Raw genomic sequence first — 13,879 nt, forward strand, 5'->3', positions numbered from 1 at the left:
TATATGTTTCAGCATAATATTTTTATTTCAAGTCTCTGTGACCTTGTAACATTACAGTTACCTCTTTTGTTTCCATCTTCATGTGTTTATTTCCTATAAAACCATTTCCCAGTAGCACTTTGCTCTTATCTGGCAATTCATTGATGCAGAGAACAAAGCAGTTAAATAACTTCTTTCAGAAATAAACATAAAAAGTAAATCCTGCTGGCAGTGTTGCCACTCTAGGTCAATTTGTGTTTATAAGGTGCGTCTGCCAAGTCACAATGCAGTGGTTTAGAGGGCTGTAAGCACAACCCAGATTTTAAACTTTAATTTGATAACCTGTAAAACAAGATTTTAAGAATATTGTGTGGTTCACTAGTACTTCTGCAAAACCTGTGACTGAAACCTGCTAAGGCAAAAGAGCTGTATATTTTCATACTGATCAAAAAGGAAAATTTGGTATCTTCAAATGCCTAAGACAGGTCATTATTTCTCTGTCAGAGCATCAGCAAACAAATGGGGAGCCATTAGTGGTTTTCTCAACTCTGTATGTGATTATAAAATATATTCTCATATTTATTTTATATCCACATGAAATGTGTGTTTCTCTGTTTAGCTGAGTTTCCGTGAACTAACTGAAGAAAACAGTTAAAAATTAAATACAGGTTAAAATAGTGGGAGAAAGATAAGAAACCTGATGGTGACCAGATAGTATGTGACATTATTTACCATTCAAGGAGTGTAAGGATCTGAGCTCCAAAAAGTTGCAAGTATGAACTGATGATTGTGTGGGAAGTCTTTGGCATATCATGCAAGGAACTGGTGGTAAATTGATGATGGTTTCCTGAAGCAGATGTGAATTTGGAGAACACAGATCAGCTGATTCTCATTCAACAAAACCTTGAATTAGTTTGGAGGGGTGAAATCAGACAGAATGCTCAAAGTCAAGAAAAAGACAGATCCAAAGGATGCCTCTGTTACAAGTCTTGCCTATCAAATGCTGACTGTGAGTGTTGGTTTCATTAGAGCAACATGAAGTGTATGAATATTCATAGAGAATGATTCATTTGCTGGTTAGGCCTTCATACTCTTTAAGATCAACAGATTGTGTGCCAGTTAAAGTAATTACTAAAGATAAATCTAAGCTGTTGCATTCTAATCTGGATTTCCAGCACTTACAGTATGGGAACTCCTGTTTTACTTTATCCTCTTCTGAAAACAAGTCTGGTTGGTCTCCACGTTCAGAGGTGACTTAGCTGGGGATTCCTCCTTTCCTCTGTATGTACTGCTCATACAAAAGAAAAAAAGTAATTTTATTTCCAACTTGCACTCTTTTCAACCCAAACTTTATTTCAGAAATCTTATTTGGACAGGGGAAAATATTTGCCAACTGTCTCTTGAAGATAGCAAATAATGTTTTTATTCCACTACAGTGCAGATGGTAGCATCTGCTTTAATAAAGCTTAATCAGAACATCTTATTCTAATGGCACTGCAGTAAGATTTATGAGCACGTTTCTGTGATGATCATAAACTAATGCACATAATCCAGTCAGCTCCTAAACAGAAGTATTCTGATGTTTCACTCCAGAAAAAAAAAAAAATTCTACCAAAGACTTTGGGGAGGTAATCTATTTTATGTAAATGGGTAGGAAACAAACACAAACCATCCTAGGGAGCAGAGGTTTTGCCTTTCACCTGGGTGGTATTTGCTGTTGCAGTATTAGACAGAGGATGTATTAAGATCTTCTTCCATAAGATTTCTCCATCTTTTGCTTAAAATGTTCTGTCACTCTGTAGCTTATATGAAATTTCTTTTAAATCCTGTTGATTTCAGTGCCTTGGTGATACTCTGGCCAGTGCCAACATAAGATGGGATGGTGATCTCTTAGGAGGGGAAATAGGTGATCCCAAGACATACCTTCCAACCTCAGCTATTCAATGAATCAATTTTCCTGAGTGATAACACTCCCTTCATAAAATTGTTCTCACTAGGTTAAATGCAGGTCTCTTACCTGAAGTTTTGTATTAATTCCATTCCTTTTTCTTTCCATGAGGAATTTTTTTTTTTTTTTTTTCTTTCCAATTTTTCACGTTCCACCTAAAGTGTGAAGTTGTGCTTTGGTTTACTTAAGAAAGTAGGATATGCGATTCTCTTAAAGGATGTGTTCATTACATCTGAAAAAAAATAACAAAATTAGTGAATATTTTCGGTCCTTGAAAGTAGTCTTCCATAAATAAGAATATATTTGTATGTACACTTTTATAAATAAAAGTATATATACAAAGTATTTCAGTGTTAGTATAGATTATATTCAACCTAGAAATTTCAGTCATAAGCATTGTAAATGATTAGTTAAATATTTCTTGAATTAAAATATTCAATTAAAAAAGCCAAATGTATGCAAAATATAAATTTTCTCTGAATCTGTGAAGTGAAATTTGCAGTCTGATCTGGCAGACTTTAAATGTATGAAAGGAAAATCATATTAGAATCTTTAGTTAGTAAAAGAAAGGAAAGTTGTTGTTATAACAAGCTTTTGTTCAAGAAGAAGGTCTGTCCTGGGCTGCTTTGCAGAGCATACTGCTCTGTTGTGAAAACTACCAAATAGCCCACAGCAGTTACCCATACTTGCCCAGTGTGCACAACATTTCATAATAATTGTAAATTAGGCTGAGGATTAGAAAACTATTTCAAGAATTGTGGTCCAAATCTGTTTTGCTTTGATTGCCTTCTCCGTTTTAATTAGGAAACTTGGTAGCATCTTCAGTTTCCTCTGCAGATTGTGAAGCGCAGCTGGTTCTCATTTAACTGGCAAAAGGCAGATTTTTAGAAAACTGCTTTTTTACTCTTTTTTAGCATGGGGAGAGGAGTTTGTGTTCAGAGTAAATGGTTTGTTATAAAAGGAATTCATACTCTAAAATTTAGCTGGGATTCACCAGCTGTTTGTAGTTTTTATTTAATCAAAGCTTCTGATTATCCAGGACTAATTGCAAATGGGAGAGTAGCAGCTGCTCACTTCCTTTGCAAACCCAGATTTGGGTGCTTAGAAGAAGAGCTTCCAAATTAGTAGAGACTGATAAAAGTGCCACGCTAGGCAGAATGCCCACTTTGCCAGGCAGTAGGTTCATAAATATCATTTTACAGTAAATGTATTTTATTTGCTTTTCTTAACTAATGAGTAAACAGAGCTGTGCATGTACATGTTTACAGCACAGAACAGTCATGAAGCAAAACTACCCCTTATGAATAAACACTAATAGAGAAAAAAAATTTATTCATGACAGAATTGTTTTTTTGTGTTTGCCAATAAGACCATATTCTCCTTTCCATGTAGGAATGGACTGGCTTTATATTATTTTGGAATTAATGAAACTGTCTTGAATATTTCTACTTGGAGGCTTGAGAACTACTGAAACAAAGGGGAATAAAATCCCTCTTATATAATAGTGAATCAAATTTTCCTTACAAATTTAATAGAGGAGTACAAAGATGCCACAATTACTGATACGGAAGCAGACTTTGATCCATTTTCAGGAAAATTAAATAAACTGAAGAAACTGATAGTGAATCCTGATTCACTTTTCTCTCCTGAAATAGAAGCAAAAAATAAAGTTATCCAACAGATGGTCATGTGAATACTTTGGTCTTTTATCTATATATTTTTTTTTAATTATTTATTTTGATGCAAATGCCCCCAAATGCAAGAAACTTCTGAGAAATTTTTCATGCAAACAAATCAGCTGGTAACTGTTAGGGATTAAAGGACTTTGCAAGTCATTAGCCTGAAATGAGCTCATTTTGGGGTTCTTTCAATAAACAGGTCCAGTAAAGGCATTGTTATCAAACAGTTAAAATACATGATTTAGTTATGAGCTCAGGAAGGTCCATGGGTATATTCACAGACCAAATATGAGTAGCAGGACTTTCAAACAGTTCCAAAAATCTGCTGTGGGCCTTAACATGAAGTTCTCTGAAGCAACGCAGGATGCGTCAAAGGCTGACAATCACCATGCCCTGAGGTGTCATTCCTGTTTTCCACAGTGCATTTTATGACTTCTGGCCTTGCTATGATGACATTCAGGCCCTTTAAAGCAATACAATAATTCTTTTTCATTTTTTCTGCTGTGTCAGTTCAAAGGCATCTAGTGTATTTATTTCAGAGGCAGTAAAATGTTACTAATTTGATAACAGTATATTGTTTCGGCTGCAGTTATACTCTAGCATTTGCAGTAACAGCTGCAATTTTTCTATTTATTTCTATCATGCGAAAGAATTCTTGGGACTGGAAGTAACACAGAAGCTTGAATTTTAACTACAGTTTTTTTTTTTGGCAAGTCCTTCTGTGTCATTGTTTATGTTCAAGTAGTTAAAGAAAACACTTATCAGGAAAGGAATCTAGAGAAATCCTATATATGTTCATTATTATGGTTTAACTTGTGGTTTTTTCATGCCCTAAAAGTAATGGTAATTCAGAGAACAAAAGGTATCCTTTATGTATACCTTGGTGATGAATTATACGGACAGCATCCTGAACTTCAGCTGTAAATACGTATATAAAACCCAGAAGAGTACTGAATTTACGAGTAGGTCTGTTTCAAGGTTCAGTTCCTGCATTCAGTTGATTTGCAAAACTTCCAAAAGCGTTCTGAATCAGGTGTCCTAGCAAACCTGTGGGCCAAAATGACTGAATTGGAATATGTAAAACTAAGTAGAGGCTCTTAAGTTTTACTGAGCAATTAGTCTCTATCTGGAAGTGACACATACTTTTTAGAGTTTTGCAAATACAAATTGTCATTCTGACACATGGAACTGGGGCTTTGCTTTTTCTTCTCTCTGTCTTAGTCCCTCATATCATGCATAATTTATAAGGAGAAATTTACATTGATTTGACTTCCCCTTGATAAGATGATTTGACATGGAAACTTATTCACTTTACGTTTGTATAGAACTGAGAATAAATACCTTGAAATGGTTGGCAGACATGACATGATGGGCTTTGTGCATGGTAAGAGATTGAGAACACCTCTCATGGTTGATACTAAAATGTGTGATATTTAACAGGAGAATTTTGGGATCTCTTTAGTACCTTGTGCCATCAGAACCTCCACTTTGTGGAAGCAGCACAGTGAGCACTTCAGAACTCTGTTTAAGCCTATAAAAACTTTTCTCAAGATACTCAAATCTGAATATACAATTATTTCTTTAATTACCTTATTATTACCTAACTGGCTTCTTTCAGCTGTGGTGATAGAGCAAAACAGGAACAGTGCACATGGATAGGTGTGAAATACAAGAACTGAGCACTGGGTTTTCAGTGAGGTGATTCCCTTAAGAGCCTTCCCTAGGTAAATATGTGTTTCTGTGGGCAAATACAGCTCCTCTATGGAATAGGGCATTGAGGAGGACTATATATCTTGTCACACATTCATTGTGGGCTGCTCTGTGTTCCCTCTAAAGTCAGCTTCTGATTTCAGTGCATGCCTAGTCTGTCTCTAGGCATCTTGGTATTCATTTTTCTTCTAGGATTCACTGGAAAAACAAGGATAAAGGGTGTTGCATTCTTCTTGCCACCTGTAATAATGTTTCTTCAGCTGGGGGATGTTATATCTTTCTCTCACCTCTGTGAATCTTTATATTATTAAATGTTGCTTTTGGATATCGAGTTACTGTTCTGCCTTGCAGCATAACCTCTCTGAATAATGCCTTTTTTTTTTTCCCAAAATTCGGAAATTGTGTTACTCCATTAAGTATGGAAAGCAGTAATGATAGGAGGCTGTGATTTAAAATTCAGCTGTGGCACAGTGTTTGATACAAATTCTTTCTTAGTGTTGGCCAGTTCTGCAGGGAGTAAGATGTCCCACATTCTGAATAATGGCGGAGAAAAACTACAAAATATGTCATTTCAAATCAAGGTTTTACTTGCCACTAAGAATTTTTGCCTCTCGGTTATGATGTCCAGGTGTTGTAAAGATGAATTACTTGTTGGTAGAATTGTCTTGTTAAAGTTTAGGGCTTGACATGCTCAGTAATCTCAGACCTAGGGGAAGCTTAAGGAAGCTTGGAGAGAAGGATGTACCACTGATGGTGGGCACAAAGAATGCAGAATTTACAGGCCACAGGGACTTTTGGCAGAATTCCCAAGATAAGGAAGAAAGTAACAAGGCCAAGTCAGCAACTGGTGCACCTCCTCTCCATGTGTGGATTGGTCTCTTGCACACTGGGTGAAATAACCTATTTACGGACAACAGTTATCACTGTTCTTTAGGCAAGGAAAGAGAAAAACTTGAAAATGGCATTTTTCCAAAGATATTTTCAATAATCTTTGGGAAGCAATCTATATAACAATATTTTGTTTATAAGCAGGGGCATTAAATTGACACAGCTGTTAAAATTTATATTTTTGTTGATGTGCTGAGTAATGTGGGATATGGTGCTTTTCATAGTGATCTATTTGCTGTTCCTAGTTTAGCACTTTTAATCCAAGTGGATTCAATTTTGTTGAATTTGCAGAAGTATATTTTTCTTTTCTTTGTTTCCCACAGACACTTTCCTCAAAATAGCTACTGAAGCTTTGATTTATACAGAAGTACTTGATACTGTCAGTTCCTGTTATAATGAATTCAGCATATTTGTCTCCACAGATGCAGATTGGGTATTAATAAACCAGCCTAGTGATGTTTCCAGTTATGAATTTCTGTACACAATGTTTCAATGGGGGAAAAATACTAATATGAAAAAAAAAAAATTAAAGTTAAAAAAGTTGCTTTTTAGCATACATTTTTAAGTCTTTATGTATAAAACTGAGTTTAGACTTCACAAGAGCATTTATACCACATTTGTAAAGTTGAGGCAAATTCAGGACAGAGCTTTATAATCAGAGTAACCCAAGAGTAGATAATTTTGTTATAAGAAATATTCATAGGAAATATTTTTCTTCATCGAGTCTCTGTTGAACCATTTCTCTGTGCAGTATAACCCAGACCTCAGGATTTTTACCTTAGAAATACTGTGGATGAGAATTGCCTCTTTTGATTGCAGGAAATCAGTTTTCCACATTTTCAAACCTGCCCTTTGTTCTGAGGTTCTGCTGTAGAAAAACACATCTCAAGTACCTCAGAGTCCACTGGTACAAATTCCTTCACTGATCCTCCCCTTTTCCAGCTTCTGCCCACGTTGAGGAACATTTAGTGCTCTCCACTCTTCTCAACCTCCAAAGTGAGTTATTTCTGTAAAGATTCATGGCTTTTACTCTGCATGGCAACATTCACACCTTTACCTGTGTCATCATGTGATTCTTTTGCGTCACTTTTCTAAAGATCAGAAATACTCTCACCTTGAATGGTTCCCGTAGCATTTCAAGGGCTGCATGGGCTCTACAAATTCTGCCAGTTGCCTGAGGAGGATTTGCTCTTTGTTGACAAAGCAGCTGACTTTGTCAAAATGATTCTCTGTGTACATCAAGGAACTGAAGAAATTTAGGAGATTTGGAAATTGGACCTCCTTGCATTTCTTTGCAGAAGATCTTCTGCCCCTGTGTTAGCACTGACCTCCTTCAGTGAAGTATCTTGCACTTTCACACTAATATTCCAAGTGGCACTTGAAGAATTTAATGCAAAATCTCTGTTTCACAGTGCTTATGTACACTTCTGTATCCCTGGTAGGATTAGTAGACATGAAATTAGATTAATGGAGTAAGTTATTAGAAGTGCTCATTCTGCTGAGTTGGTTCTCTATCAGTTTAATGGTATACTCTGTCTAAATTTTTAGGAGTTTTACAGAGGCTAGCTTTGAAAATGTTTCTTATCATATCTACCTAATCTCTCTCAGTCTCTGCCAAGGGTTTGTCCTCTGCTTTACTCTAGGGCAGAGCTAATTTGTGCATGAATTCTGTGTTTACTTTTATTATAACTTCTCACCTTTCAATTTACTAGAGCATGAATTTACTTTAATGAGGTGAGGGTGGGGGGAAGGTGTGGTGTGAGCAGTTTCCCAGGCATTGGAGCTGGAGTTAAGTAACTTCAAAGATCTCATTTAAATGTTGACCTTCATGGAAGAAAATTTGGATCTGTGACCTTGAGGCCAGTGAACAGAGATTGAAATGAAAAGAAAAACACACAGTTTATTTTAAATGTCAGAATTTTGAGGATCTAACTTTTCTTAGCTGTAAAACTCTTAGAACTAGATGTGCAATACCAAATCTGACTTTTGTATATGTCTATTTTAAGAGCATAAATATTCATATTTTGGTTCAGAAAATTTCCTCTCATGTATTTTACCAGGTAATGCTGTGTTCAGCTGAAATTTAAATCCAAAGTATTTATTCATTGCATTGCTTTTTTCCCCCCTAATTTTAACTAGTTAACAGTTGGAACTAGTTAGATGACAGACAAATGAACTAAAATAATTAGACTTTTGGACTTAATACAGTAACAATTAATACAATTTCAGTTTTAAGATTTGCAAAATCAGAGGTTCTAATATTTTTCCTTTATACTGTATATAAAATAGCAAACTTCATATATCTGATAGCACTATAAAATTGAATTATGAAGGGCATTTTAAGCTTTTATGAACAAAGTTTAAAGCAGCCTTGAGGAATGAAGGACTTTCTGCAGTTGCTGGAAGTGTTACAGAGAGGAGCTGAAGAGAGCTCACTTTGCACATGCCATTCAGTCAGCGTCAGCTTTTATATGTAAGGATGAGACTTTGTGCAAACATGAGTCAGGAAATTTGGTTATGGTACCAATAGGAACTGTAACACAATATCCATTAGGCCTGTGGGGGAGTTGCTATGAGGTGATTTGTGTTCTAAGGCATCAAGTATCAGTCAGATTTAGCATTTTTTGAAGGGGCTTTCTTTTTTCCTTCACCCTCCATTCCCCCAAAATTGAAATTCAGACTGGTATTAGCAAACTCAATGGGTTTATTTTTGACAAGAGATGTTTGGCTTTGACTTTGCCACTTCATAACTCAGTAAATTTAATTATGTTTAGTTCCCTTCACATTTTAAATCAAATTATTTAGCATGGTATGTTTAAAAGCATCATAGTTCTTACTGCTTGTCGCTCTGACTTTTATCAGTAGCACAGAAACGTGATGGTTTTATGGTGCCAAGGTAACACCCTGCTGCCTGCAAAGGCTGCTTTAGCTTATTTAGTCAGCTTGTTTCCACCATGGAAGTGTTGTACTATTGTGTATATCCCCTCATCTAAGGACCCCCAGCAATATGTTGAATAGAGAATTTAGCAGCTCTGCCATCTACCTGAAATAATTCATTATCAGGTTTTTGTTCAACTTTGGCTAATCTATACTTCTCTCTAGAGCTTCCCCCTCTACCTTAGTGTGGACCGTTTACACTTTCTAGTTGAAAATAAACATTTTTTAATTCCTATTCTAGCTATTCTTAAAAACCCTCTAAATAGCCTTTTATTTACTTATTACATAATGGGTAATCAATGAAATAACCTTTTCATTCTTCTGCTTATTCCAGTGAAGCATAGGAAGGGTAAATATAGCAGGTAGTGCCTGTATTAAAAAAATTAATGAAATTTAAACAGAATCATAGAATGGTTTGGGTTGGAAAGCACCACAAAGGTCATCTAGTTCCAACCCCTCTGCCATGGGGGTTGGAACTTCCACCAGGCCAGGTTAGTGAGGGCCTCATCCAGCCTGGCCTTGAACACTGCCATGGATGGAGCAGCCACAGCTTCTCTGGGCAACCTGTGCCAGTGCCTCACCACCCTCACAGTGAAGAATTTCTTCCTCATGTTGAATCTAAACCCACTTCAGTTTAAGACCATTACCCCTTTTTCTGCCACTCCATGCCCTTGTGAAAAGTCCCTCTCCAGCTCTCTTGTAACCCCTTCAGGCACTCAAAGATGCTGGAAGATGTCCCTGAAGCCTTCTCTTCTCCAGGCTGAGCAACCCCCATGCTCTCAGCTATCAGATAAATAAGATTTCTGGCTGGATAACCCTGGAGGATCCTGTATAAGTAGTATTCCTTAGGCAGTCATTCTGGTGATCATCAGACATTACTCTGTTCCCTGGATTGTTGGTTAGGACTAAGGATTATTTTAATTAGAGAGTTATGGCAGGCTCTAAAAGGCCAGGATCCAAATTTGTATTTATAATTTTGTAGTTGATGGGGCCATGAGTTGGAGGGATGAATCAGTGGCTGTGTCCCATGGCGTGTCTGGGTACAACAGTGTATGGCTGGAGGAAGAGCAAGGAAATGGTGAGGGTGGAAATCCTGCACATTTCTTCATTCCAGGGCAGGAGTCACCTTGCAGCTGAGGGAAAGCTTGGAGGACTTCTGAGGCTTATCCAAGGCACTTGCTATTTCATTTTGCCATTAAGTACAAAGCAATGTAATACATGAATCTGAATATTTAACCAGTTTAGAAACATGTATTTATTCATCCCAGGGAAAAAAAAAAAAAGCTGGTGGTAGTTAATTATTACCTGTGTCTAAGAGGAATTTGTAGGCCACAGACAAGATTTGGATTTCTGGAGTTCCTGTCAAAAACCACACCCCTCTTAATTGATAAAGTTGGTAACCTCATTATTATGAGCAACCTTGGGAAAACATCTGAGTTTCCTAAATTCATATTGTTCATATTCTTATCTCTGGGCAGCTGCTGATTCAAGCCAGCCGTGAAAGACTCAAATTTAATTAAGGCTTTTCATAATTCTGAAGAACATCTTGCTCATAGTGAATATGTCTGTTAAATATTATGTTCCTTTTGGACATAGTAAGTTGTAGTTTTACATACAGAATGAAGGTTAAGAAATTTGCAAGGCACCTTGGCTCTAAGCACAATAGTTCTACCAGAGATTTTTCATTTTATTTGAAATGCAAATCTCAGATTAGGATTTATAGTGTAAAACTACCTCAGCAAAATAAATTTCAGGGATTCAGACCAGTTTGCTCTGTCTGCACTTCCTGGAAGATCTCATTACTTACGCAATTACAACAAACCAGGTTGCAATATCTCTGTGGGCTGGGCTCTAAATTAGTATGAGCGTGTGGCTTAGAAGGGATGATGATAATTTAGACTTATGTCTGCTTAACAGCAAAACTTTGGCTATTAATAGTGAGGAATTTTTACTGATCAGGCAAAAAAGTAAATTCTTTTCATCCTAGAGACCTGAAAAGGTGAGTAGCTTGGTTCTTGTATTTTGCTGGCATATGAATTAATCCAATAAATCCTGATGGATTTGCTAATATTAAAACTTGTAGAGTAATGTTAGAGGTGGCTTCTGTTCAGTCCTTACCAAAGCTGAAAAAACTTGGTTTTTTTCCAAATAGATTTATGTATTTACATAAGTAAGTAAGTAAGTCACGGTGTTCTACATCTGTTGATGTTGTTCAGGAATGAAAACTGTAAAAGGAATTGTAATTAAAATACTAGCAAATAGATGGATCCTGTTTGAGGGATTGATACAGCTGTCTTGTTATTTAATAATATTTTAAAAAGAATCCACAGTTGAAGATATTTCTATAGAATTAGATCAGAAATGGTAGCTGAAAGCCCAGGAGATCTAACAGGCTCTTTTCATAATATTGCTCAGAACAGCCAAACTGTAAGAAGGGAGTGTCTGGGAAAGTGAGACTTGCCTGGAGCACAAGCAACAGGTCTGTCTAGAAAAAGATGTCAAGCAAGTAATATTACATTATCTCTCTGGAGCAAAGAACATTGCTTTTATTAATAAATTGTTGTTTGATCAACAGGTTTTGCTATAGTTTAATGCAGTTAAGCAGCAAGTACATTGTGGGTACAGGTGAGAAAACAGGCTGACTGTGGAGGCAGAGAGGAGACAGAAGATTGACTTCTGGTGGTGTTTTTCAGCAAAACTTTCTGGGTTTAGCCAGGTCCTTGATGGGAGGTTTTTCTGGAAGTGAATTTTCAAGTTTGTCATGTAGTATATCAGCATTTTCTGTACCTTTGTCACTGCAGATGATGAAATACCATATCAGATATTAAGAAGAAATGTAGTCCTGCATTTCTTGTTTTAACAGCCATGCATTTCCCCAGCCCACGGAACTGCAACTTACAGCATAAATAAGAGCATGACATGCAACCTAGAAATAGAAACTCCATGCTATATTTAGTATTTTTCTCTCTTTTTCTCCCTTGTGATTGTGAGCCAGAAATCTGCTGCCCTGATTGCCCCACACAGCTGGTGGCCATGCATTTTTGGGGAGTGGCTGGTGGCCACATCCGCAGAGGCACAGGGAAGCCTCGGTGCCTCCCTGGCAGCTCTTTGCTGTAGGTGGATTTCCTGTCGCAGAGGTGATTATTACCCGCGGTAGGGCTGCTTTGAACTAGAGGAGATATTGTAAGCCAGCAGGGTCATTGCAGCTGAGAAGTCTTTGGTGGCCTGTAATGTGGCGACAGAGGATGGAAATCTCCCAAAAACCAACAAATGGAATGAACAGGATCAGAGGGAGTGTCCCTAAAGTTCACGTGTGAAAGCACTCTGAAATTTTAAGTTTATATCAGCTGAATCAATGACTTTCCAGATTTTTCTGTGCATAATTTATGTTATTTCCAGTACCATTAAATGAAATATTTGGGTGACGTACTTTGGTTAAATTTAGCATTGTTCGGACTTAAAAGATTATTTTGTCAAAAACAGAGAGACCAAAACCAACCACTCATTTACATTAATCTTTGCCTTGGGTGACACTAAAGATAAGGCATTCTCATATTGCTCTTCAGATCAATGTGATCTCAAGTTAAATCACAGCTTACCCACTGTGACAAGCTATAAATGGCAGAGTTCAAATTAGAGCCTTGCAGTTTCTGACTCATTCCTGCATCTGTCTCTCTGGATAGTGGGGTTATATACATTAACTGGAATGAACATAGGATGCTGAGAACATAGAGGTTATTAATAAATTAGCTTTCCTTGTGCATGTTTCACCAGCACCATGGAGAAAAGCCCAGGTCTCAGGATTCTTAGTTTGCAAGAGAAGAAAATTGTTTTGACTTGATAGTACAAATTTTCATTGTAATATTTATTTAAATTCCCACCTCTTGAATTCTTAGCACAAGTAATTCCATGATAAATACGGATTAGTGGCATTTCAGTAGCATTGCAATAATAGGTCCCACAAACTCTGGCCCACTGCCTGTACACTTATCCACAACCTGAGTTATTTGAAGGATGTCTGTGTCTATTGTCAGACAGGTGTCTTTTGTGATGCTTAGAAAGCCATTAAAATTGAACAGTTTTTAATCACAGCTCTGAAAACTTGCTGTATTAGACTGAATGTCAAAAGACTGAATTGCACCCTTCATGGAAAAGAAATCAAAATACTGTGACCCTTTGTGGGCTTTGTCAGTGCTTTGAGTTGTGTGTTAGAGCACTGTGAATCACATGCACAAGAACGATCCCTGTTTCCTCGCTGTGTGGGCACTGGGCTCATGCTTCAGTGATGAAGTGATGTGCAAAAGGGCCTTATTCCAGAGGGAATTTTTTCACTGGCAGTGAAATGGACTGCATAAATTCTTCTCCCCTTTGAAATGTCATCTGTTGGCAACAGCGGCTGCCACTTGACTTGGAGTACAGCAACACCACCTCACAAGCAGAGACTCATCTTGGAAGGTGGTTTTTTGGTTGGCTTTTTTTTTTGTTATCCTTAGTGTCAGATGGATACATGGATGTATTTAATCCTGTTTTAAAGTAGCAGCAGTAACTTCAGAGACTTCAAATTTGGGGCATTTTTTTTTATTTGAACAGAAAGAATTGTGTTTTCACTGTCATGAAAGAGGTGGTGGAAAGATTGAATGGGCATATAGAAAGGAGTAAAAACTACTTCAGAATTGTCTTTACAGGCAGCAATCAAAAAGCAGAGCTCCTACAGATTTCTGCATAAAGGCCAGATGGT

The 13,879-nt window shown here is 37.0% G+C and overlaps 1 protein-coding gene across 1 annotated transcript in view; it reads left to right on the plus strand.

Moving 5' to 3' along the window:
* Positions 1 to 11,033: 11,033 nt before the first annotated feature.
* PPFIBP2 (PPFIB scaffold protein 2) overlaps positions 11,034 to 13,879 on the plus strand; it is a 77,525-nt gene continuing 74,679 nt past the window's right edge. The window contains exon 1 of the mRNA XM_085063061.1: positions 11,034 to 11,144. The gene's annotated coding sequence lies outside the window, so the exon portion shown is untranslated. The remainder of the gene's footprint in view (positions 11,145 to 13,879) is intronic.

The sequence above is a fragment of the Lichenostomus cassidix genome, chromosome 5 (genome assembly GCF_008360975.1).
Source record: "Lichenostomus cassidix isolate B80296 chromosome 5, HeHo_3.0, whole genome shotgun sequence".
Taxonomy (NCBI): domain Eukaryota; kingdom Metazoa; phylum Chordata; class Aves; order Passeriformes; family Meliphagidae; genus Lichenostomus; species Lichenostomus cassidix.